Consider the following 23,758-nt stretch of genomic DNA (forward strand, 5'->3'; position numbering starts at 1 on the left):
CAGTTCTAGTTCAGTTCTAGTTCAGTTCTAGTTCAGTTCTAGTTCAGTTCTAGTTCAGTTCTAGTTCAGTTCTAGTTCAGTTATAGTTCAGTTCTAGTTCACTTCTAGTTCAGTTCTAGTTCAGTTCTATTTCAGTTCTAGTTCAGTTCTAGTTCAGTTCAGTTCTAGTTCAGTTCTAGTTCAGTTCTAGTTCAGTTCTAGTTCAGTTCTAGTTCAGTTCTAGTTCAGTTCTAGTTCAGTTCTAGTTCAGTTCTAGTTCAGTTCTAGTTCAGTTCTAGTTCAGTTCTAGTTCACTTCTAGTTCAGTTCTAGTTCACTTCTAGTTCACTTCTAGTTCTGTTCTAGTTCAGTTCTAGTTCAGTTCTAGTTCAGTTCTAGGTTCAGTTCTAGTTCAGTTCTAGTTCAGTTCTAGTTCAGTTCTAGTTCAGTTCTAGTTCAGTTCTAGTTCAGTTCTAGTTCAGTTCTAGTTCAGTTCTAGTTCAGTTCTAGTTCAGTTCTAGTTCAGTTCTAGTTCAGTTCTAGTTCAGTTCTAGTTCAGTTCTAGTTCAGTTCTAGTTCAGTTCTAGTTCACTTCTAGTTCAGTTCTAGTTCAGTTCTAGTTCAGTTCTAGTTCAGTTCTAGTTCAATTCTAGTTCAGTTCTAGTTCAGTTCTAGTTCAGTTCTAGTTCAGTTCTAGTTCAGTTCTAGTTCAGTCTAGTTCAGTTCTAGTTCAGTTCTAGTTCAGTTCTAGTTCAATTCTAGTTCAGTTCTATTTCAGTTCTAGTTCAGTTCTAGTTCAGTTCTAGTTCAGTTCTAGTTCACTTCTAGTTCAGTTCTAGTTCAGTTCTAGTTCAGTTCTAGTTCAGTTCTAGTTCAGTTCTAGTTCAGTTCTAGTTCAGTTCTAGTTCAGTTCTAGTTCAGTTCTAGTTCAGTTCTAGTTCACTTCTAGTTCAGTTCTAGTTCAGTTCTAGTTCAGTTCTAGTTCAGTTCTAGTTCAGTTCTAGTTCAGTTCTAGTTCAGTTCTAGTTCAGTTCTAGTTCAGTTCTAGTTCAGTTCTAGTTCAGTTCTAGTTCAGTTCTAGTTCAGTTCTAGTTCAGTTCTAGTTCAGTTCTAGTTCAGTTCTAGTTCACTTCTAGTTCACTTCTAGTTCACTTCTAGTTCAGTTCTAGTTCAGTTCTAGTTCAGTTCTAGTTCAGTTCTAGTTCAGTTCTAGTTCAGTTCTAGTTCAGTTCTAGTTCAGTTCTAGTTCAGTTCTAGTTCAGTTCTAGTTCTAGTTCAGTTCTAGTTCAGTTCTTTGTTCTAGTTCAGTTCTAGTTCAGTTCTAGTTCAGTTCTAGTTCAGTTCTAGTTCAGTTCTAGTTCAGTTCTAGTTCAGTTCTAGTTCAGTTCTAGTTCAGTTCTAGTTCAGTTCTAGTTCAGTTCTAGTTCAGTTCTAGTTCAGTTCTAGTTCAGTTCTAGTTCAGTTCTAGTTCAGTTCTAGTTCAGTTCTAGTTCAGTTCTAGTTCAGTTCTAGTTCAGTTCTAGTTCAGTTCTAGTTCAGTTCTAGTTCAGTTCTAGTTCAGTTCTAGTTCAGTTCTAGTTCAGTTCTAGTTCAGTTCTAGTTCAGTTCCAGTTCAGTTCCAGTTCAGTTATAGTTAATTCAGTGTTATATGCTTGGTATGAATTTTTTTGTGTTACACTGTTTAGCTTGTTTTTTGCGAACTATTAAAATGTGTGCATTTGTCACACATCCATACATATATCATTTGAAGTGTATCTGTAAATGTGTATGTTTTTTTATTAAATTATAAAATAAATAACTTGGTAAGTATGTTTGAGTGTGTACAAAGTTATTCTATTAATATACATTAGGAAGGCCCAACGAATCCAGAAATAAAATGTTAATAAATATCATTCTTGACTTGAATGTTTTTTGTTTAAAATAATTTTAAATTTCCCTTATTATTGGAAATCAGTTTTATTTCATATTATGTGTTTCTTTTATTTATGAAACCTCCGTGTTTTCTGGTTAGTTAAGTGTTTGTGAGCATTGATGATATATCCTTGTAATAAATATATTTTTAAAAATTCATACTTCTTTTATTTATTATTTTGCATTAAATTTTTTATTAACATTATATGTGTTTTTATTGTATTTATATTTTTGAAATTTATTCACTATTTATAAACTTACATTGGCCATTTTTTTACATACGTAGATGTAAAATTTTTCCAATTTTGTAGACACAATTGTCATAAGGATAAAAAAAATTAAAAATTTTTCTATATTATTTAAATAAACAGCAGCATATACATAAATCACAAAAATATATTTTTCCGGAAAACAATAAAATATTAAAAACACGATTTTTTGGCAAATTTAATTAAAGAATTATTTTAACACACTTTTTAAAATATTATTATTATTTAGAGATATTTTTTTTAATTTTTTGCATTATATTATTTTTTTAAATATTTTTTTTTATAGAAAACCGCCGATAAGAGGTCGTTTTGGTTTTATTAGAAAATTTAATAATTTTATTTTAAATTATTAATATATATTTTTTAAACATTTTATTTAACTCCCGCGTCACTTGCGAATTATTTGAACGCATTAAATGTTGCTCTATTCCTCACGACCGTTCTTTACATGCTACGCAACTTTTTAACAATGTTGTATTTCCTTTAATAAACACTGAAATTTATACCTTCCGCTTTGACAACAACAAATAATAACACCGAAAGAAGACAGCATAACGCCTGTTTATTCATTTTATTATTATTTTATTTTTTTATTATTCATCCATTCTATTCTTTCACTTAGACAAATGTTTAGTTTAGTGTTTGAGTCCGCTAATTTAATTAGATTGGACAACAACAGCAGCAAAACCCAGAAAAAAACGTCAAATATTTAAACTTAAAGCCTACCGTTTTCTTTTTAATTTTTTTCTTTTTGTGGTGATGGTGTCATCACGTTGTCGGTATTTATTTGTAAATTTGAAATGTCAACAAAACCAAACTGCGAAAAAAAGCCCATACGTTTTATACAAACATTGTTTGAAAACAACATTTTTGACCAAATTAATAAACACGTTATTCCCCTGTGTTGGTTCTCTTTGCGAAAAAAAACATAAATTTGTGTTTATACAATTTGGTGGCTTTGTTAAAAGGTTTTACACCTCCTTTTTTCGGAAACACATTTATTGGGAAATAACCAGCAAAATTTTTTGGAGGCAATTATAGAGGATTTTCAACTGAACTAGAACTGAACTAGAACTGAACTAGAACTAGAACTGAACTAGAACTAGAACTAGAACTGAACTAGAAACTGAACTAGAACTGAACTAGAACTGAACTAGAACTGAACTAGAACTGAACTAGAACTGAACTAGAACTGAACTAGAACTTAACTAGAACTGAACTAGAACTGAACTAGAACTGAACTAGAACTGAACTAGAACTGAACTAGAACTGAACTAGAACTGAACTAGAACTGAACTAGAACTGAACTAGAACTGAACTAGAACGAACTAGAACTTAACTAGAACTGAACTAGAACTGAACTAGAACTGAACTAGAACTGAACTAGAACTGAACTAGAACTGAACTAGAACTGAACTAGAACTGAACTAGAACTGAACTAGAACTGAACTAGAACTGAACTAGAACTGAACTAGAACTGAACTAGAACTAGAACTGAACTAGAACTGAACTAGAACTAGAACTGAACTAGAACTGAACTAGAAACTAGAACTGGACTAGAACTGAACTAGAAACTAGAACTGAACTAGAACTGAACTAGAACTGAACTTAGAGAACTGCAACTAGAACTAGAACTGAACTAGAAACTGAACCTAGAACTGAACTAGCACTGAACTAGAACTGAACTAGAACTGAACTAGTGAACTGAACCTAAGAACTGAACTAGAACTGAACTAGAACTGAACTAGAACTGAACTAGAGGCTGAACTAGAACTGAACTAGAACTGAACTAGAACTGAACTAGAAACTGAACTAGAATGCTGAACTAGGAACTGAACTAGAATGAACTAGAACTAAACTAGAACTTGAACTAGAACGGAACTAGAACTGAACTACTGAACTGAACTTGAACTGATCTAGAACGGAAATAGAACTGAACTTTTTAATTAATTGAATTTTTGCAAAAACGTGTGCTGGGTTATTAAGTTTCGAAATACATATGTATGTGTATCTATTGACAAAAAACCTGGTCTTCGAAAAAATATGAAATACAGACACTTGGATAACAAAATTTCAATGGTAATCAATCATGTAAGAGAATTCTGTGTGTTTTTGGCAGACTTTTCCAAAATTTATTAGCACATACAAAATATAATTAGGGTTTTAGAGTAAAAAACTAAAAAAACGATGGTTGAAACAGAAATTATTTGTTTTTATTAAATTAAATCATAGTTTTTAGTTAGATGAAGTTATGTGTATAATGTGTGTACAAATTAAGGAAATTTTAGTAGAAATACAAATTTTGAACTCCACGCTGTATGATTTATATTAATTACAACGTTTTGATTAGTTTATGCTATAACATTAAAAAGGTTCATGCGATTTAGTTGATTTTAGAACGATCTAAACTAGTATATTTTAAACTTTATAAAAATATTACTTTTTAGCTGAAATTTAAAACTATTACTAATTTGAATTATTCACAATTACTTAATTGTTTACCACCCTCGTATAGTTTTTGTTAAGAATTTCTACTTGCGATATTAATATGTTCAATTTGTAAAACAACACGTACTTTAATATTATTTCAAATTCTTTTGAAAAGTAAGTGCTAAAAAAGTTCTGACCAGACCAAACTAAACTGACAGGGCCAATGGTCAAGTCTCTAGATACCTATGTATATGAAGGAGGGTGAAGATATGTTATTAAAAATGCTTTAGAGTAAAAGATTTAAAACTTTGATTTTATTTGTTAAGAAATAAAATTAAGTAAAATATTTTTCTCATAATAAATTTTTAAAAATCTTGTAAAATTTATAGTTTTAGAAAAATACAAACATGTTGCATGAAATAAATAAAAGAGTGATTTTTTTGTAGAATTTTTATGTTGTTGAGAAATGCATGCAAGGTAGTTTTAAAATACACTGGAAAAAATAATTTTTATTTAAAAATATTTGAATATAAGTTTGAAATTCGTGTGTAAGCTCCACTTTTAATCTTACTTTAGTTTTATTTTACCACTTCCAAATTAATCTTAATTTCTCTAGGTATTTTCTTTTTTAAATTACAAATCCCTACTTGTCTTAAACAAGAAAAAAACAGACTATTTAGAAGAAAAAAATCTTAGCATACAAGAAAGTAAAGTATAAAGTATATTCTTTTCCAAACAACACCTTTTGGTGTACTTGACAGGAGGTTTATGAGCTTTGGTTTTTTCTCTACTTTCTCTCTACTCTCTACTGCCACATCTACCTAGTGCAGCCACATAAACAAACTGTTGGTTGCCACAACATGAATTGAATTGCAACCAACTGTAACTCTGTATATTTGTCTATGTCTGTGGGTTTTTTATGCTAGATAAACTGCAAGTCTATTTGATTCTATGTTATTTCTGTGCAAATGTTCAGAGTGTTTTCTTACAAAAGCTTTAAAATCCCAAATCCAGAATGTAGCATTAGAAAATGAATTGACTTTAACCACAAAGGATTTTTTTCTTTACCTTTATTTTATTCTATTATATTGTGTATGTGGAGTTTGTGTTTAAATCTCAAGATACGATTTGGATGTTATGGCTTCTTAAGACAAAAATTGTACAGAAATAAGATTGAATATAAAAGAGTAGAAATATGTAAACATTAAGGTGGTCATAATCTTTCGCATACTATGTAATATTGTTCACATTACAGTTTATAATTGCGAGATGTTTTGTGCAGTAAATGATTCAAATTACTAGAATTTAAATAAGAATAAAAAATTTGTCTACCATGGCGTATGATTAATATTAATTATAACTTGTATGCTATTTTCAACTATAACTTAAACACTTTATATCAATATTAAATATTTGCGAGTATAATTTGGTTTTGCCGCCTCCCTAATTTAGTTATTCTATACATATGAAAAAATATAATATAGGAATGAAAAATTTACACATATACTGGCAAAACCATACTACTACTTACAGAAAACACGTATCTTCATATGCGGCAAGTTAAATAAATTTAAGTTTAAAAACCGCAAAAAATACAAAATGCATTTAAAGAAAGAATGCAGCACGTAAGCATGACATAGAGATATGAAATGTTACAGTAACGGAGGAAATAAATAATTTTCAATACAATCTAGAACTGATCCAGAACTGAACTAGAACTGAACTAGAACTGAACTAGAACTGAACTAGAACTGAACTAGAACTGAACTAGAACTGAACTAGAACTGAACTAGAACTGAACTAGAACTGAACTAGAACTGAACTAGAACTGAACTAGAACTGAACTAGAACTGAACTAGAACTGAACTAGAACTGAACTAGAACTGAACTAGAACTGAACTAGAACTGAACTAGAACTGAACTAGAACTGAACTAGAACTGAACTAGAACTGAACCAGAACTGAACTAGAACTGAACTAGAACTGAACTAGAACTGAACTAGAACTGAACTAGAACTGAACTAGAACTGAACTAAACTGAACTAGAACTGAACTAGAACTGAACTAGAACTGAACGAACTGAACTAGAACTGAACTGAACTGAACTAGAACTGAACTAGAACTGAACTAGAACTGAACTAGAACTGAACTAGAACTGAACTAGAACTGAACTAGAACTGAACTAGAACTGAACTAGAACTGAACTAGAACTGAACTAGAAACTGAACTAGAACTGAACTAGAACTGAACTAGAACTGAACTAGAACTGAACTAGAACTGAACTAGAACTGAACTAGAACTGAACTAGAACTGAACTAGAACTGAACTAGAACTGAACTAGAACAGAACTAGAACAGAACTAGAACTGAACTAGAACTGAACTAGAACTGAACTAGAACTGAACTAGAACTGAACTAGAACTGAACTAGAACTGAACTAGAACAGAACTAGAACTAGAACTAGAACTGAACTAGAACTGAACTAGAACTGAACTAGAACTGAACTAGAACTGAACTAGAACTGAACTAGAACTGAACTAGAACTGAACTAGAACTGAACTAGAACTGAACTAGAACTGAACTAGAACTGAACTAGAACTGAACTAGAACTGAACTAGAACTGAACTAGAACTGAACTAGAACTGAACTAGAACTGAACTAGAACTGAACTAGAACTGAACTAGAACCGAACTAGAACTGAACTAGAACTGAACTAGAACTGAACTAGAACTGAACTAGAACTGAACTAGAACTGAACTAGAACTGAACTAGAACTGAACTAGAACTGAACTAGAACTGAACTAGAACTGAACTAGAACTGAACTAGAACTGAACTAGAACTGAACTAGAACTGAACTAGAACTGAACTAGAACTGAACTAGAACTGAACTAGAACTGAACTAGAACTGAACTAGAACTGAACTAGAACTGAACTAGAACTGAACTAGAACTGAACTAGAACTGAACTAGAACTGAACTAGAACTGAACTAGAACTGAACTAGAACTGAACTAGAACTGAACTAGAACTGAACTAGAACTGAACTAGAACTGAACTAGAACTGAACTAGAACTGAACTAGAACTGAACTAAACTGAACTAGAACTGAACTAGAACTGAACTAGAACTGAACTAGAACTGAACTAGAACTGAACTAGAAACGAACTAGAACTGAACTAGAACTGAACTAGAACTGAACTAGAACTGAACTAGAACTGAACTAGAACTGAACTAGAACTGAACTAGAACTGAACTAGAACTGAACTAGAACTGAACTAGAACTGAACTAGAACTGAACTAGAACTGAACTAGAACTGAACTAGAACTGAACTAGAACTGAACTAGAACTGAACTGGAACTGAACTAGAACTAGAACTAGAACTGAACTGAACTGAACTGAACTGAACTGAACTAGAACTGAACTAGAACTGAACTAGAACTGAACTAGAACTAGAACTGAACTAGAACTGAACTAGAACTGAACTAGAACTGAACTAGAACTAGAACTGAACTAGAACTGAACTAGAACTGAACTAGAACTGAACTAGAACTGAACTAGAACTGAACTAGAACTGAACTAGAACTGAACTAGAACTGAACTAGAACTGAACTAGAACTGAACTAGAACTGAACTAGAACTGAACTAGAACTGAACTAGAACTGAACTAGAACTGAACTAGAACTGAACTAGAACTGAACTAGAACTGAACTAGAACTGAACTAGAACTGAACTAGAACTGAACTAGAACTGAACTAGAACTGAACTAGAACAGAACTAGAACTGAACTAGAACTGAACTAGAACTGAACTAGAACTGAACTAGAACTGAACTAGAACTGAACTAGAACTGAACTAGAACTGAACTAGAACTGAACTAGAACTGAACTAGAACTGAACTAGAACTGAACTAGAACTGAACTAGAACTGAACTAGAACTGAACTAGAACTGAACTAGAACTGAACTAGAACTGAACTAGAACTGAACTAGAACTGAACTAGAACTGAACTAGAACTGAACTAGAACTGAACTAGAACTGAACTAGAACTGAACTAGAACTGAACTAGAACTGAACTAGAACTGAACTAGAACTGAACTAGAACTGAACTAGAACTGAACTAGAACTGAACTAGAACTGAACTAGAACTGAACTAGAAACTGAACTAGAACTGAACTAGAACTGAACTAGAACTGAACTAGAACTGAACTAGAACTGAACTAGAACTGAACTAGAACTGAACTAGAACTGAACTAGAACTGAACTAGAACTGAACTAGAACTGAACTAGAACTAGAACTGAACTGAACTAGAACTGAACTAGAACTGAACTAGAACTAGAACTAGAACTGAACTAGAACTGAACTAGAACTGAACTAGAACTGAACTAGAACTGAACTAGAACTGAACTAGAACTGAACTAGAACTGAACTAGAAACTGAACTAGAACTGAACTAGAACTGAACTAGAACTGAACTAGAACTGAACTAGAACTGAACTAGAACTGAACTAGAACTGAACTAGAACTGAACTAGAACTGAACTAGAACTGAACTAGAACTGAACTAGAACTGAACTAGAACTGAACTAGAACTGAACTAGAACTGAACTAGAACTGAACTAGAACTGAACTAGAACTGAACTAGAACTGAACTAGAACTGAACTGAACTAGAACTGAACTAGAACTAGAACTAGAACTGAACTAGAACTGAACTAGAACTGAACTAGAACTGAACTAGAACTGAACTAGAACTGAACTACATCTGAACTACATCTGAACTACATCTGAACTACAATTGAACTAGAACTTTAAGTGCCTTCTTTATGGAGTATTTTTTTAAGTCTAACCATCACTGTACTAGTTATGATTGCTTTAAGAAATCTGATGAAAAGATACATTTCATCATCTTATGATGCAAAATACATAACTAGATTTTACTTTCGTAACATGAGGGTAAAAAGGATATATTAAGTTTTTCATCAAAATATCTTCATATATACTACTTGTCTTAGAAATATAAAAGTATTCTGTTTAAATCTCATTTTCAATGGCATATTTCAACATTTCTCAGAAAAAAAATGCAGCACTCTAAAATCAAAATGATGTTTTCCATACCCTCTGCCACTCTTTAATATTATTCTAAATTTACTTACATTAAAATGAGAACAGCAGCATCAGTGGCAGCAACCGGTGATTGTCAAGTCAAATGCAATTGTTTGAGTAAAAAATGCTGCCAAAAAATGTACTTACATCTGTATGAGTATACACATTATTATAAATTATGCATGCAGCAGCTTGTTAAAAGACGGGTTGATTTTTATTTTTTTCCAACGTTTTTTCTTCATCATTTTCTTAAATAACGAATCATCAGCTAAAAATGTTTGCTTATGATGGATATTTGTATGAGAAACTGTAAAGAAAAGTAAAGAAATTTTATTACGACTTTTGAGTTTGACTTTTCGGGCTGCATGTGGTAGATGTTTGTTTTGTTGCAGTTTTCACGAGAGCATGACAAAACATTTTACAGCTACTTTGTTAGACAAAAAAACATAAAAGATGCAAATTTCCCTTTTACTTTGCATTTTCAAGGGATTCGCAGTTGCCTTCACTTACAGTTATAGGGAAAATGCAAATGTTATGTGAGTATCTCATAAGTTCATTGTTATAAGACTGTGTTAGTGTTGCTATAGTTCATGCCACAACGTTTAATATGTATGACAGAATATAGTTGGAGGGAAATAAAGAGATTTGAAGATAATAAAATCATATAATCATATGTCTTTGTGACGTGAAATGTTATATCAAATTAGCGTATATAGAGAGGTTTCCATATGCAGATTCAGATAGTGATAGAAAAGCTTTAGTAGATAAATTTTGAAGAATTAGTAAAGCGATATTTTTGTTTTATGGAGGAAACTGATCTTTTATAAAACTAGTTTTTAATGAAAAAAAAGCTTTTACAAAAAAATGCTTTTTGGTAAAAAAGCATTTTCTTTTGTTATAAGACAATAGTTTTTTGTTGAAAAGTGTTTTTTTGTTAAGTAAATCTGGTTTTGCTAAAAAGCTCTTTTTGTTTAAACTTTTTTGGAAACAAAGCTTTTTTTAAGAAAACATATCTCGTATAAAAATTGTTTTTTCATGAAAAAAGCTTTTTGGTAAAAAAGCTATTTCTTTTATATAGCTTTTTGTTAAAAAAAGTTTTTTTTTGTGAAGTAAATCTGGTTTTGCTAAAAAGCTTTTTTTGTTTAAACTGTTTTTAGAAATAAAGCTTATTATTTTTAATGAAAGAGTTTTTGGTGAAACAAACTGTTCATTGATGATAAAAAGCTTTTTTGTTCAGCTTTTTTTTGGCAAAAAATTAACTTTTAACAAAAAAAAACGGTTTTTGTTGAATAAAGCTTTTGTGCTGAAATGTTTTTTTGGGTACATTGTTCATTGTTGAAAGCTTTTTTTGTTTGGCTTTTGCTGAAAAATTAACATTTAACAAAAAGCTGTTTGTGTTAAAGAAAGCTTTTATGGACAAAACGTTTTTTTGCGAACAAAAAAACATTTTTGTTTTTAAAAAAGCTTTTAGTTTATTAAAATAAAGTTGTTGAAAAAAGCTTTATTTTAGTAAAAACACTTTTTGAACAAAAAGTTTTTGGTTAAGGAAAAGCTTTTTTCTTGAAAAAGCTTTAATGTTAGAAAAGCTTTTATTTGGAAATAGCTTTTTTGTTGCTTTTCGTTAAAAAAGTTGGGTGAAAAAAGTTTTTTGTATAAAAAACCCAATAAAAAAGCTTTTCTTTGAAAAAAAGACCTTTTCTGTTGAGAAATTTTCTATCTTTGTAAAAAAATCTTTTTGGTAAATAGAACACTTACAGAGCTTCCATTAAATCTATTCTATAAAACTAAAATTATGTAAGAATGTCCTTTAAAAATCTACACAAAACTCTAGCACAAACTTTTAAAATTATCAATCAAAGTAACAGGAAAAAACTATCTTTATAAAAAAGCAGCCTGAAAAGGCCAACACAGTAGCCAGACCATTATACGATTGAGTGTTGGAATTTAAAATTAACATAGACTTGTTTGTCTAGTACTTATAGTTCTACTTGTTTTTGTCTAACAATGACCACTGAAAGAAATCGTCTAATGAACGTCGCTGCGATTTAATGCCATTACAAGAGCATTAAAGCTAAACAAGCGTAAAAAATCTAATAGAAATAGAAACAGGAAATACACGACAAAGAAACGTGAAATTGAAAACCAGACGAAAAGCAAACAGCAAATTCTAGTAAAAAAAAATAAAAGAAATAGTAAAAAAATAAACAAAGAAAAAATCCCTCTAAGAAGGTTAAAAATCCAAGCCATAGAGCAAGTTCGATGTTGAGGTTTTTCTTGGTATAAGAAAATAAAAACAAAAACGTAAAATGTTAATCCTAATGGTAATAGACGCCCATACAGCAACAGAAAAAGAAACAATATAAAAAAACCAACTAAATTTTTAATTACTAATCTAAAAAACACAAAACAAAAAAAAAACGTTGACATAGAAAATTACATTGTAAAACCTTTGTTAACACAAAATGAAAAATTTAAATTCAAACATTTTTGTACGATTTTTTTGTTTTAGCATTTCAATCGAAATTGTAATGGTTGCATTTCAATGGACAGCAACAATCAAAACAAATGGTCCTACACGAAAACAACATCAACAACAACAACAACAAAACAATAACAAATAATCCATGTCGACAAACATTAGCTAAAGACCCAAACCCCATGTTCACATTCACTAACAACAGCAATGATGACGATAATAACAGCAATAACTACAAGAACAACAACTATGTTCACTTTGCTTTCATAAAAAACAAGTGGTCCTTTTACAAAATAACAACAACAAAAACAGAAATTGTCATCATGAGAGCACAAAATTGAATCTTCCATATCCTTGGTTTTCAAAAATTTGTTTCCTTTTCTGTCGCTATATTGCATTTGATATTTTATGGCAGACGACAATAACTTCAGCTGAAAAACATACTCGCGCTCTCAGATACTAACAAACAAACAAACCTGTCAAAATGACAATGAATCCTTGTATCTGTTTGAAGATTTTTTCCCCTAGTTTTTTATTCTTTTCACTCATTCATTCATCCGCTCAGTCATCCATAACTATAACCCTTAAATGCATTGCATATGCAAAAGTATTTGTATGTGTAATCGTATTCGTGTTTCTGTGTTTTTTTGTTGTTGCTGTGCATTTCAATTAAATTTGAAATTTTTTAGCAATTTTATTCGTAGTATGTTTTTTGGCGAATTCAGCACAATGGGCTACAAACGCTTAATAAAAGTTGGTAAAAATTCATTTTTAACAAACTTTTTGTGAAAATTTTTGGGTCATTTTTTTGGTTAAAATTTTAGTGAAAATTTTTGGTTAAAATTTTAATGAAAATTTTTGGTTAAAATCTTTAAGAATTTTAGTGAAAATTCTTGGTTAAAATTTTAATAAAAATTTTTGGTTAAAATTTAAGTGAAAATTTTTGGTAAAAATTTAAGTAAACATTTTTAGTTAAAATTTGAAAATTCTTTAAGAATTTTAGTGAAAATTCTTGGTTAAAATTTTAATAAAAATTTTTGGTTAAAATTTAAGTGAAAATTTTTGGTTAAAATTTAAGTGAACATTTTTAGTTAAAATTTGAGTGAAAATTTTTTGATTAAAATTTTAGTGAAAATATTTGGTAAAAATTTTTGTAAAATTTTTGTTTATCTAGTCTAGTCTATAGTCTAGTCTATAGTCTAGTCTATAGTCTAGTCTATAGTCTAGTCTATAGTCTAGTCTATAGTCTAGTCTATAGTCTAGTCTATAGTCTAGTCTATAGTCTAGTCTATAGTCTAGTCTATAGTCTAGTCTATAGTCTAATCTATAGTCTAGTCTATAGTCTAGTCTATAGTCTAGTCTATAGTCTAGTCTATAGTCTAGTCTATAGTCTAGTCTATAGTCTAGTCTATAGTCTAGTCTATAGTCTAGTCTATAGTCTAGTCTATAGTCTAGTCTATAGTCTAGTCTATAGTCTAGTCTATAGTCTAGTCTATAGTCTAGTCTATAGTCTAGTCTATAGTCTAGTCTATAGTCTAATCTATAGTCTAGTCTATAGTCTAGTCTATAGTCTAGTCTATAGTCTAGTCTATAGTCTAGTCTATAGTCTAGTCTATAGTCTAGTCTAGTCTAGGCTAGTCTATAGTCTATACAGTAGTCTAGTCTATAGTGTCTATATTGTCTATACAGTAGTCTAGTCTATAGTGTACCCTAGGAATGGGTTCATTAGGATAAAGTCCCACTATTTTATATTTTTCACAGTTTTTATTATAATCCTTCCCATAGTGTTGATTTTATTTTGTCAAATTCCAAAGTTTTGCAAACATGTCCAATTATGAAATCTTAACACTTTTGCTCAAATATAAAAATGACATAAAAATAAACATCACGTGTGAAATTCTCTGGAAATTGAAAATCCAAATTGATGGGAGAGGAAACCTATCAAATGCAAAAAATACCAAATTATTAAAAAATTTCCAAAAAAAAACCGAACATAAGAAAACATTCGGATTAGTATAGATGAAAACGGAAAAGATATAAAACTATAACACAAAACTTATTTAGCCTGACAAGAAACTAGAAATATTTAGAACTTTAAAGTTTTGCTTAAGAAAACTTTCTGTTCTTTAAAATAAACTCAAGTTTTAATTTTCATTCGTCTTGTTTAAGACTTTTGCTCTCATTTCTATTTATTTTATTTCATTTAATTTTATTTTCTTTTGTATTTTATTTCAATATATTTTTTGTCTTGTTAATACTTTTCATCTTATTGACCAATTCAATATTTGTTTGGTTCTTACACCAATTTTGCAACTTGTTGCTTCACTGCAGTATCAACATCATCATTTTCCAAACAGTGTCATCATCATCATGATACCAATTGCAGTATTTGGGTTTTTATATTCTTGTCTTCTTTTTTCCTCTTTTTATATTTTCATATAAATTTTTTCTCAATTTTTGTATATTTTTTTTTTTGCTAGCTTCACTTACCAATTTGGCCAATAAACCAAGTCAACTACAACTACTAGATAACAGAGCAGTGTTGCCAATGATAAACAAGCAATATTTCCAACAAAAATATAATAAAATTGCAATATAACCACAACAGCCTACAAAATTTACCGAGGTGGGCATAACTGGGGAGCGGAGTACGGGATATACATAGTTTTACTGTGTTTGACACTTTAATGTTTAAAATGAAGTTAAAAAAAGTTATAATATTTTTGTACCATAAATACAATGTTTTTACTTTTATTTCATTTGTTGTATTGTTTTTGTTGTTGTTATTTTATATTGTATATTTATTGTATTTAATTTGCATTTGTGTGAGTATTATTTTTAGGTATAAACAATCATATCGAGGGACTATATTCAATAGTCTCTATCTAAAATAATACAAGTTTTCAGGAGAGCAAAAAAACTGTTTATTTCGCTAGTTCGTGAAGATTTTTTAATTTTTTCTTTTACAATATATTTTTACAACCATATTCTAAACCATTATATAAAAAGAATTTTAATTTTTGCATTATTTACAAAATTATTCACAAATTTATATCAGATAGAGCTTATTTTTCTACGAAAATGTTCGTTCAACTAACAGATAGAGTGTATTTCATGGAAACATAAAATTTTTATTTGAATTAAAATCAATAAATATTATATTTTATACAATTTAATGGAGGAAAAGAAACCAAATTGTTGAAAAAGCAACAGATTATAATGTTTTGGTCCAAAATCAATGTTATATGGTTAAACACGACAATAAAATTGATTTAATTAGTATCATAATGAGCGATATCTCAAAAACTATTAGACCGATTTTAAATATTTTGACGGATTTGTGTTCAGCATGTCCAAATTATTAAGAAGACTTGTTTTGCAACAGAAAATTATCCAAAGGGATCGAGTTTGAAGCAATTTTTGGATAAGATAGAGAGTTTAGCATTCAGAATTTTTCTTTTTTTAAGACAGAGAAATTTAAAAAATGCTATAAAATTGCCAAAAAATATTTTTTTTTCTTTGAAATTTATATCACTGATGCGCGATAGTTTGCTGAATATTTTGCCATCAAAATCTCATTTTCATAAAAATGACAGATAGCGACTATTGAATATAGTCCCTCGATATGCTATAATTCTTAACTAACAACACACACCACACTCACAATATGATAATATAATGGTGTTAGAGATACACTCGGGAAAAAAGGTGATACGACTATAGACTTGACTATAGACTAGGCTATAGACTAGACTATAGACTAGACTATAGACTAGACTATAGACTAGACTGTAGACTAGACTATAGACTAGACTAGACTAGACTATAGAATAGACTATAGACTTGACTATAGAACTTGACTATAGAATAAGACTATAGACTAGATATAGACTAGACTAGACTAGACTAGACTAGACTATAGACTAGACTATAGACTAGACCTAGACTAGACTATAGACTGACTATAGACTAGGACTATAGACTAGACTATAGACTAAGACTATGACTGACTATAGACTAGACTATAGACTAGACTATAGACTAGACTATAGGCTAGACTATAGACTAGACTATAGACTAGACTATAGACTAGACTATAGACTAGACTATAGACTAGACTATAGACTAGACTATAGACTACTAGACTACTATAGACTAGACTATAGACTAGACTATAGACTAGACTATAGACTAGACTATAGACTAGACTATAGACTAGACTATAGACTAGACTATAGACTAGACTATAGACTAGACTACTAGACTATAGACTAGACTAGACTAGACTAGACTATAGACTAGACTATAGACTAGACTATAGACTAGACTATAGACTAGACTATAGACTTCTAGAGAATTTTTCTCAGTGTATTTAATGTTATTGCTTGTTGTATAGACCATGGCAATGGCATTTTTACATGTGACATGTGGGTGTATTTCTTTTTTTGTACAATTTTGTTTATATACATACAAATACATATATAGAGATATTTTTTTACTGCTTCGCCTTCTCTGGGTGGTCATTTGGTTTCGGTCATTCGTCTCTCGTGTTGTGTTAAAACACATAAAATAGCAATAGCAAAGAAAAAAAACAGCAACAACAAATTCAGCAAATATTCAGTGTATTAAAATGAACGAAAGAATGAATTGGTCGCAGCACTGTTGGTCGATTGGTTTTGATATGTTAACAACAACGACGACGACAACAACAAATATTGTCATATATTCATTTACATATACAACTACATATATAGATAAATTTAAATAAACACACTCACACACATACCAGCAAACAAACTCATTCATTCTCAGTCAAGAACACTCTCGTACTTTTTATACTTTATTTTCTTTTTTTTAATGAAAAACTGTGAAAATAAAAAAAACTTGCAAAAATAACGTATATTTTATTTAGCATTAGCTTTTCTTTTCATTTAAATTTTCATTAATGAATTGCAACAACTAAATACAATTTAATAAATTTAATAAAAATCTCAACAAAAAAAAAATATTTTTGAAATAAATTGTTGGCATTTAATTATATGAAAAGTATTTTTATTAAATTGGATTTTTCTATAAGAATTCTTCTTTGTTTAAATTGTAAATGGACAAATTTTATGAATTTTTTTGTTTTGTTCAGTTTTAATTGCTAGAGATTAAGAAATGTATGTGTAGTTATGTTTGTATAAGGAAATTGTTTAAATTTATTTTTGAAAAAAAAAATAAAATAAAATTGATTTTATTATTACTTAAAATCAAATCAAAATAAGATTTTCTCAATTTTCGTTTTATTTTTATGTGGCACAAAATAACACAGAAAAATGCTGCAGCAAGAAAATGTTGAAGAAATAACAGAAAGTGATTTCTATTTTTTAATACGATTGTAAAAAAAAAAAAAACAACAACTGTATTTATAGTTTTCAAAAGTTTATGGTTATAAGCGCAGTTATATATGAAAACAGTGAAGGAGAATAGTTTAAATAGAAATTGGTTCATCTTTATTAATACTACTCCAGATGAACCAGTTCATTGTTCATGGGCTGTTCTTATCAATCAGTCCATTTTTTATTTAAACTAATAAAGGACTTAATTTGTCATTCTTTACTAAAAATAAGTTCATTGCTGTGTCCGTCTGTCTTTCAGTCTGTCTGTTGGAATCAATTGTCTGAGGACCCCATGAACTGCTTACGGAGTGTTCATTTCTATAAGTTAGTTCATTTTTTCACTGTCTGTCTTTCTGGTTTTCCTCTCTCTGTCTGTCTGTGTGTCTGTCTGTCTGTCTGTCTGTAGTCTGGCTGTCTGTCTTGTCATCTATAAGATCTATTATATATCTGAGCGAGGCGAGCGAGCGGCACGAGCAGGAGTCGAGCTAGCGAGGAGCGAGCGAGCGAGCAGCGAGCGGCTGCGAGCGAGCGAGCGAGCGAGCAGCAGCCAGCGAGCGAGCGAGCGAGCGAGCGAGAGAGCGAGAGCGAGCGAGCGAGCGAGCGAGCGAGCGAGCGAGCGAGCGAGCGAGCGAGCGAGCGAGCGAGCGAGCGAGCGAGCGAGCGAGCGAGCGAGCGAGCGAGCGAGCGAGCGAGAGAGCGAGCGAGCGAGCGAGCGAGCGAGCGAGCGAGCGAGCGAGCGAGCGAGCGAGCGAGCGAGCGAGCGAGCGAGCGAGCGAGCGAGCGAGCGAGCGAGCGAGAGAGCGAGCGAGCGAGCGAGCGAGCGAGCGAGCGAGCGAGCGAGCGAGCGAGCGAGCGAGCGAGCGAGCGAGCGAGCGAGCGAGCGAGCGAGCGAGCGAGCGAGCGAGCGAGCGAGCGAGCGAGCGAGCGAGCGAGCGAGCGAGCGAGCGAGCGAGCGAGCGAGCGAGCGAGCGAGCGAGCGAGCGAGCGAGCGAGCGAGCGAGCGAGCGAGCGAGCGAGCGAGCGAGCGAGCGAGCGAGCGAGCGAGCGAGCGAGCGAGCGAGCGAGCGAGCGAGCGAGCGAGCGAGCGAGCGAGCGAGCGAGCGAGCGAGCGAGCGAGCGAGCGAGCGAGCGAGCGAGCGAGCGAGCGAGCGAGCGAGCGAGCGAGCGAGAGAGCGAGCGAGCGAGCGAGCGAGCGAGCGAGCGAGCGAGAGCGAGCGAGCGAGCGAGCGAGCGAGCGAGCGAGCGAGCGAGCGAGCGAGCGAGCGAGCGAGCGAGCGAGCGAGCGAGCGAGCGAGCGAGCGAGCGAGCGAGCGAGCGAGCGAGCGAGCGAGCGAGCGAGCGAGAGCGAGCGAGCGAGCGAGAGAGCGAGCGAGCGAGCGAGCGAGCGAGCAGCAGCGAGCGAGCGAGCGAGCGAGCGAGCGAGCGAGCGAGCGAGCGAGCGAGCGAGCGAGCGAGCGAGCAGAGCGAGAGCGAGCGAGCGAGCGAGCGAGCGAGAGCAGGAGAGCGAGCGAGCGAGCGAGCGAGCGAGCGAGCGAGCGAGCGAGCGAGCGAGCGAGCGCGAGCGAGCGAGCGAGCGAGCGAGCGCGAGCGAGCGAGCGAGAGCGAGCGAGCGAGCGAGCGAGCGAGCGAGCGAGCGAGCGAGCAGCGAGCGAGCGAGCGAGCGAGAGAGCGAGCGAGCGAGCAGGAGCGAGCGAGCGAGCGAGCGAGCGAGCGAGCGAGCGAGCGAGCGAGCGAGCGAGCGAGCGAGCGAGCGAGCGAGCGAGGAGCGAGCGAGAGCGAGCGAGCGAGCGAGCGAGCAGAGCGAGCGAGCGAGCGAGCGAGCGAGCAGCGAGCGAGCGAGCGAGCGAGCGAGCGAGCGAGCGAGCGAGCGAGCGAGCGAGCGAGCGAGAGCGAGCGAGCGAGCGAGCGAGCGAGCGAGCGAGCGAGCGAGCGAGCGAGCGAGCGAGCGAGCGAGCGAGCGAGCGAGCGAGCGAGCGAGCGAGCGAGCGAGCGAGCGAGCGAGCGAGCGAGCGAGCGAGCGAGCGAGCGAGCGAGCGAGCGAGCGAGCGAGCGAGCGAGCGAGCGAGCGAGCGAGCGAGCGAGCGAGCGAGCGAGCGAGCGAGCGAGCGAGCGAGCGAGCGAGCGAGCGAGAGAGCGAGCGAGCGAGCGAGCGAGCGAGCGAGCGAGCGAGCGAGCGAGCGAGCGAGCGAGCGAGCGAGCGAGCGAGCGAGCGAGCGAGCGAGCGAGCGAGCGAGCGAGCGAGCGAGCGAGCGAGCGAGAGAGCGAGCGAGCGAGCGAGCGAGCGAGCGAGCGAGCGAGCGAGCGAGAGAGCGAGCGAGCGAGCGAGCGAGAGAGCGAGCGAGCGAGCGAGCGAGCGAGCGAGCGAGCGAGCGAGCGAGCGAGCGAGCGAGCGAGCGAGAGCGAGCGAGCGAGCGAGCGAGCGAGCGAGCGAGCGAGCGAGCGAGCGAGCGAGCGAGCGAGCGAGCGAGCGAGCGAGCGAGCGAGCGAGCGAGCGAGCGAGCGAGCGAGCGAGCGAGCGAGCGAGCGAGCGAGCGCGAGCGAGCGAGCGAGAGAGCGAGCGAGCGAGCTAGCGAGCGAGCTAGCTAGCTATCGAGCTAGCTATCGATCTATCTCTCTATCTATCTATCTATCTATCTATCTATCTATCTATCTATCTATCTATCTATCTATCTATCTATCTATCTATCTATCTATCTATCTATCTATCTATCTATCTATCTATCTATCTATCTATCTATCTATCTATCTATCTATCAAAATTTGTTTTGCTTTCCACTGTTTCTTCATGTTTCTGTAATCCTATTGCATTCACATAAGCAAGTTGTAAATCCTTTAACTATCTTCAAATAAAATATTTATGTGTGTATGTATGTTTATGTGATAAAGTTCATACACATAGTAAAATCATAGTTCTAAGTTTTACTTTATATTCCCGTACAAGTTCATCATAAAATCTACTAGTGACATTTGAAAGATACAATAAAGTTTATAATAATATAAGCAGAAGTTATGACATAAAGTTCAGTAACAATAAACTGTTGAATTTAACATTTTTTCATAGTTCTCTTCAAAAACTATGTATGTACTTCAATCTCGACAACAACAATGTCATTCTAAGAAATAAAGAGAATAATAAAGTCTTAAATAATTATAAAAAACTGACAGCATATAATCCGAAATTTATCCATGTTTTTCATTTTCCCATCACTGTCATTCATTCATATTTTGATTTATTTTAATTGTCACTTTTTTAATACAAACATTATTATTCGTTTCTCTTTTCTTTTTAATTATTGCCAATAATTGACAAATTATTTGCTTGTAACAAAATAAACCGTTAATTAATTTCTAAAGAAAAAAAAAAATAAAGAATAATTCTTTGATTTTATATATTAAAATATGCATATTTTTTCTCTAGTTGAAAAGCAGAAAAAAATTGTCTTGTTTTTTTTCTGTATAAAAACATTTGACAATATTCCATACATTTTTGCAATTTATTTAAAAATATTCAAAATTTATTCAAAAATAACATAATAATGTCACTAAGAGATACATATGTGGCTGAGCAGAGCAGCATATCATCAAAAATAAAACGTACAACAATTTTAATTAATATTTAAAATAATTTTAAAATAAAAGCTACAAAAAAGAGCGGGTGAAAATATAACTCAATGACGCATTAATAGCAATTTTTTTTACAAAAATATTTTTTGTAAAATTTTTTAGCAAAAAAAATTGTATTGTGATGTGTATGTTCATATGATGTTAATAAACAAATAATTTATAACTTTGACCTTTACATTGTGAGCAGAAAATGTTGGCGTTTATTTATGTGAGTTTTTTTTGAGAATAAGTTAATGAACAGGATGTTTTGTTTACTGGGTTAATTGAAATGGAACATTAAATTTGTAGAAAATTTTTTAAAATATAAATTTTTTATAGAAATCGTATAAATATTCAGTTCCAGTCCAGTTCTAGTTGTGTTCTAGTTATGTTCTAGTTGTGTTCTAGTTATGTTCTAGTTGTGTTCTAGTTGTGTTCTAGTTGTGTTCTAGTTGTGTTCTAGTTGTGTTCTAGTTTATGTTCTAGTTGTGTTCTAGTTGTGTTCTAGTTGTGTTCTAGTTGTGTTCTAGTTGTGTTCTAGTTGTGTTCTAGTTCTGTTCTAGTTCTGTTCTAGTTCTGTTCTAATTCTGTTCTAGTTCTGTTCTAGTTCTGTTCTAGTTCAGTTCTAGTTCAGTTCTAGTTCTGTTCTAGTTCTGTTCTAGTTATGTTCTAGTTCTGTTCTAGTTCTGTTCTAGTTCTGTTCTAGTTCTGTTCTAGTCCTGTTCTAGTTCTTTTCTAGTTCTGTTCTAGTTCTGTTCTAGTTCTGTTCTAGTTCTGTTCTAGTTCTGTTCTAGTTCTGTTCTAGTTCCGTTCTAGTTCTGTTCTAGTTCTGTTCTAGTTCTGTTCTAGTTCTGTTCTTGTTCTGTTCTTGTTCTGTTCTAGTTATTTTCAAGTTCTGCTCTGTTCTTGTTCATCTCTCGTTTAATTGATCATTAATATCTTAATTTTATCTTAATATTTTAAAGAATTTTCTATTATTTTTTTAAGTTTCCAAAGTTTTGCTTTAATTTCCAAATTAGCATGTCATGTCTGTAGCTTCCAATGATAATGTCCACTGTTTTTCCAAAAACTTAAACCATAAGATTATGTTGTCTATTTGAAAATTTAAAAAGACTTTAAAAATTTCGTATTGTCAAAAAGTTGTTGTTTATTAAACAAAAGCAAAGAGACATTAAATTTGTTTTTATTTATCTGAATATCAACCGGATGTTGTGGTTTTCATTGTAGAATCATTTTCATTCAAAAATGTTTTTATATTCTTATTGTTATTAAAATTAGAAGAAATTCTTGTTGTTTTTTTTTTTTTTTTTTTTTTTTTCTTCAAATTTATTCAACAAATGTTGTGTGAATTTAAATTTAGGTCAAAGATATATTTTGCAAAAAAACGCAAGAAAACCTAGCGAAACACATAATTATAACAAGGCCAATCAAAACAACATAAGTAATGAAGTCTAAAAACTAATTTATTTAGATTTCAAATTAAAAACAAGAACAAGTAATGGAAAATACTTTAAAAATTCCAAATAAATAAATATTTCAAGATACAGACAACAAAGTGTAGTTGTTTTTAAATTAAACAAATGAAAAAGGAAGATTTTGTAAATGACAGCAGTGGAAAAATTAGAATTGTAGTTTTAAATAAAATTTATTTGCCATGACAACGAACAGAACTACAATCAAGAACTTTTGAACAATGTAACTTTAATTTATTATACCAGCATTGAGACGCTATAACAAAATTTCCATTTAATGTTTCTATGGCCCAAGCTTACACGCACTCATACGTACGTATGTTAGGAATCCAAGAAATGTACCTGGCCTAACTCTATATCTACATCTGTGTTTGTCTTTATTTCCTTTTCTGCTTCTTTTATTTTGCCACAAAAATATTAAAACTCCAGGTTAAAAACTTTACAATTTTACAATTTGTTGTACGAATATGCAGTATATGTATGTATGTATGTATGTATTTGCTATTTTTTATCTGGTCGTTGTTTCCATACAATTTACACTGAAAGAGATTTCTAGAATTTATTGATGTCTGCAGTCTTTGAGATTGTTTTCATGACCCACTAAAAGTGAAATATTTCACCACAAAATCTACAAAATAACAGCAACAACAACAACCACCAAATAGAGAAAAACATCAACGACAAAACAATAAAATAAACTGTTTAACAAATAATTCACTTTTTATCCAGCGAAAAGGAATAAAAATATAGCAACAACAACATCCGTATAAAAAGCTTCTAGCATCATGTCTCTTCATATATTTAAAGCAGAGGTTCTTAAATATTAATCTTTATATATGTACGTTAGTACACGTAGTTATAATTAGAAGTGCAACTACTCACGCATATATTCGTATTTCAGTTCCATTCCTCCTAGTGTTGGGAATCACTGCTGTGGCAACTAAAGTAGCAGCATTTTTAAATGGGCTGTTGCTGGATAAATGTGTACAAAAAAAACATGAAAATTTATGGTGAGAAAATTTTCTTCAATAAAAATCTGTTGTGTCATTTAAAGGCTCATGAAAATCATATATATTTTGATTTTTATTCAATTGATATTTAACAACAAGACATGAATTTGCTGAGTCTTTATGACCCTCAATT

At 33.4% G+C, this 23,758-nt stretch overlaps 1 protein-coding gene across 1 annotated transcript in view; it reads right to left on the reverse strand.

Moving 5' to 3' along the window:
* The window catches only part of LOC119603417 (transient-receptor-potential-like protein), a 29,210-nt gene extending 26,916 nt beyond the window's left edge, over positions 1–2,294 (reverse strand). Inside the window, exon 1 of the mRNA XM_037955445.1 lies at positions 2,151–2,294. The gene's annotated coding sequence lies outside the window, so the exon portion shown is untranslated. The remainder of the gene's footprint in view (positions 1–2,150) is intronic.
* Positions 2,295–23,758: the final 21,464 nt, after the last annotated feature.

This window comes from Lucilia sericata, unplaced genomic scaffold, assembly GCF_015586225.1.
Source record: "Lucilia sericata isolate MDLA Ls3-8-SP2 unplaced genomic scaffold, ASM1558622v1 Contig000306F_arrow, whole genome shotgun sequence".
Classification (NCBI taxonomy): domain Eukaryota; kingdom Metazoa; phylum Arthropoda; class Insecta; order Diptera; family Calliphoridae; genus Lucilia; species Lucilia sericata.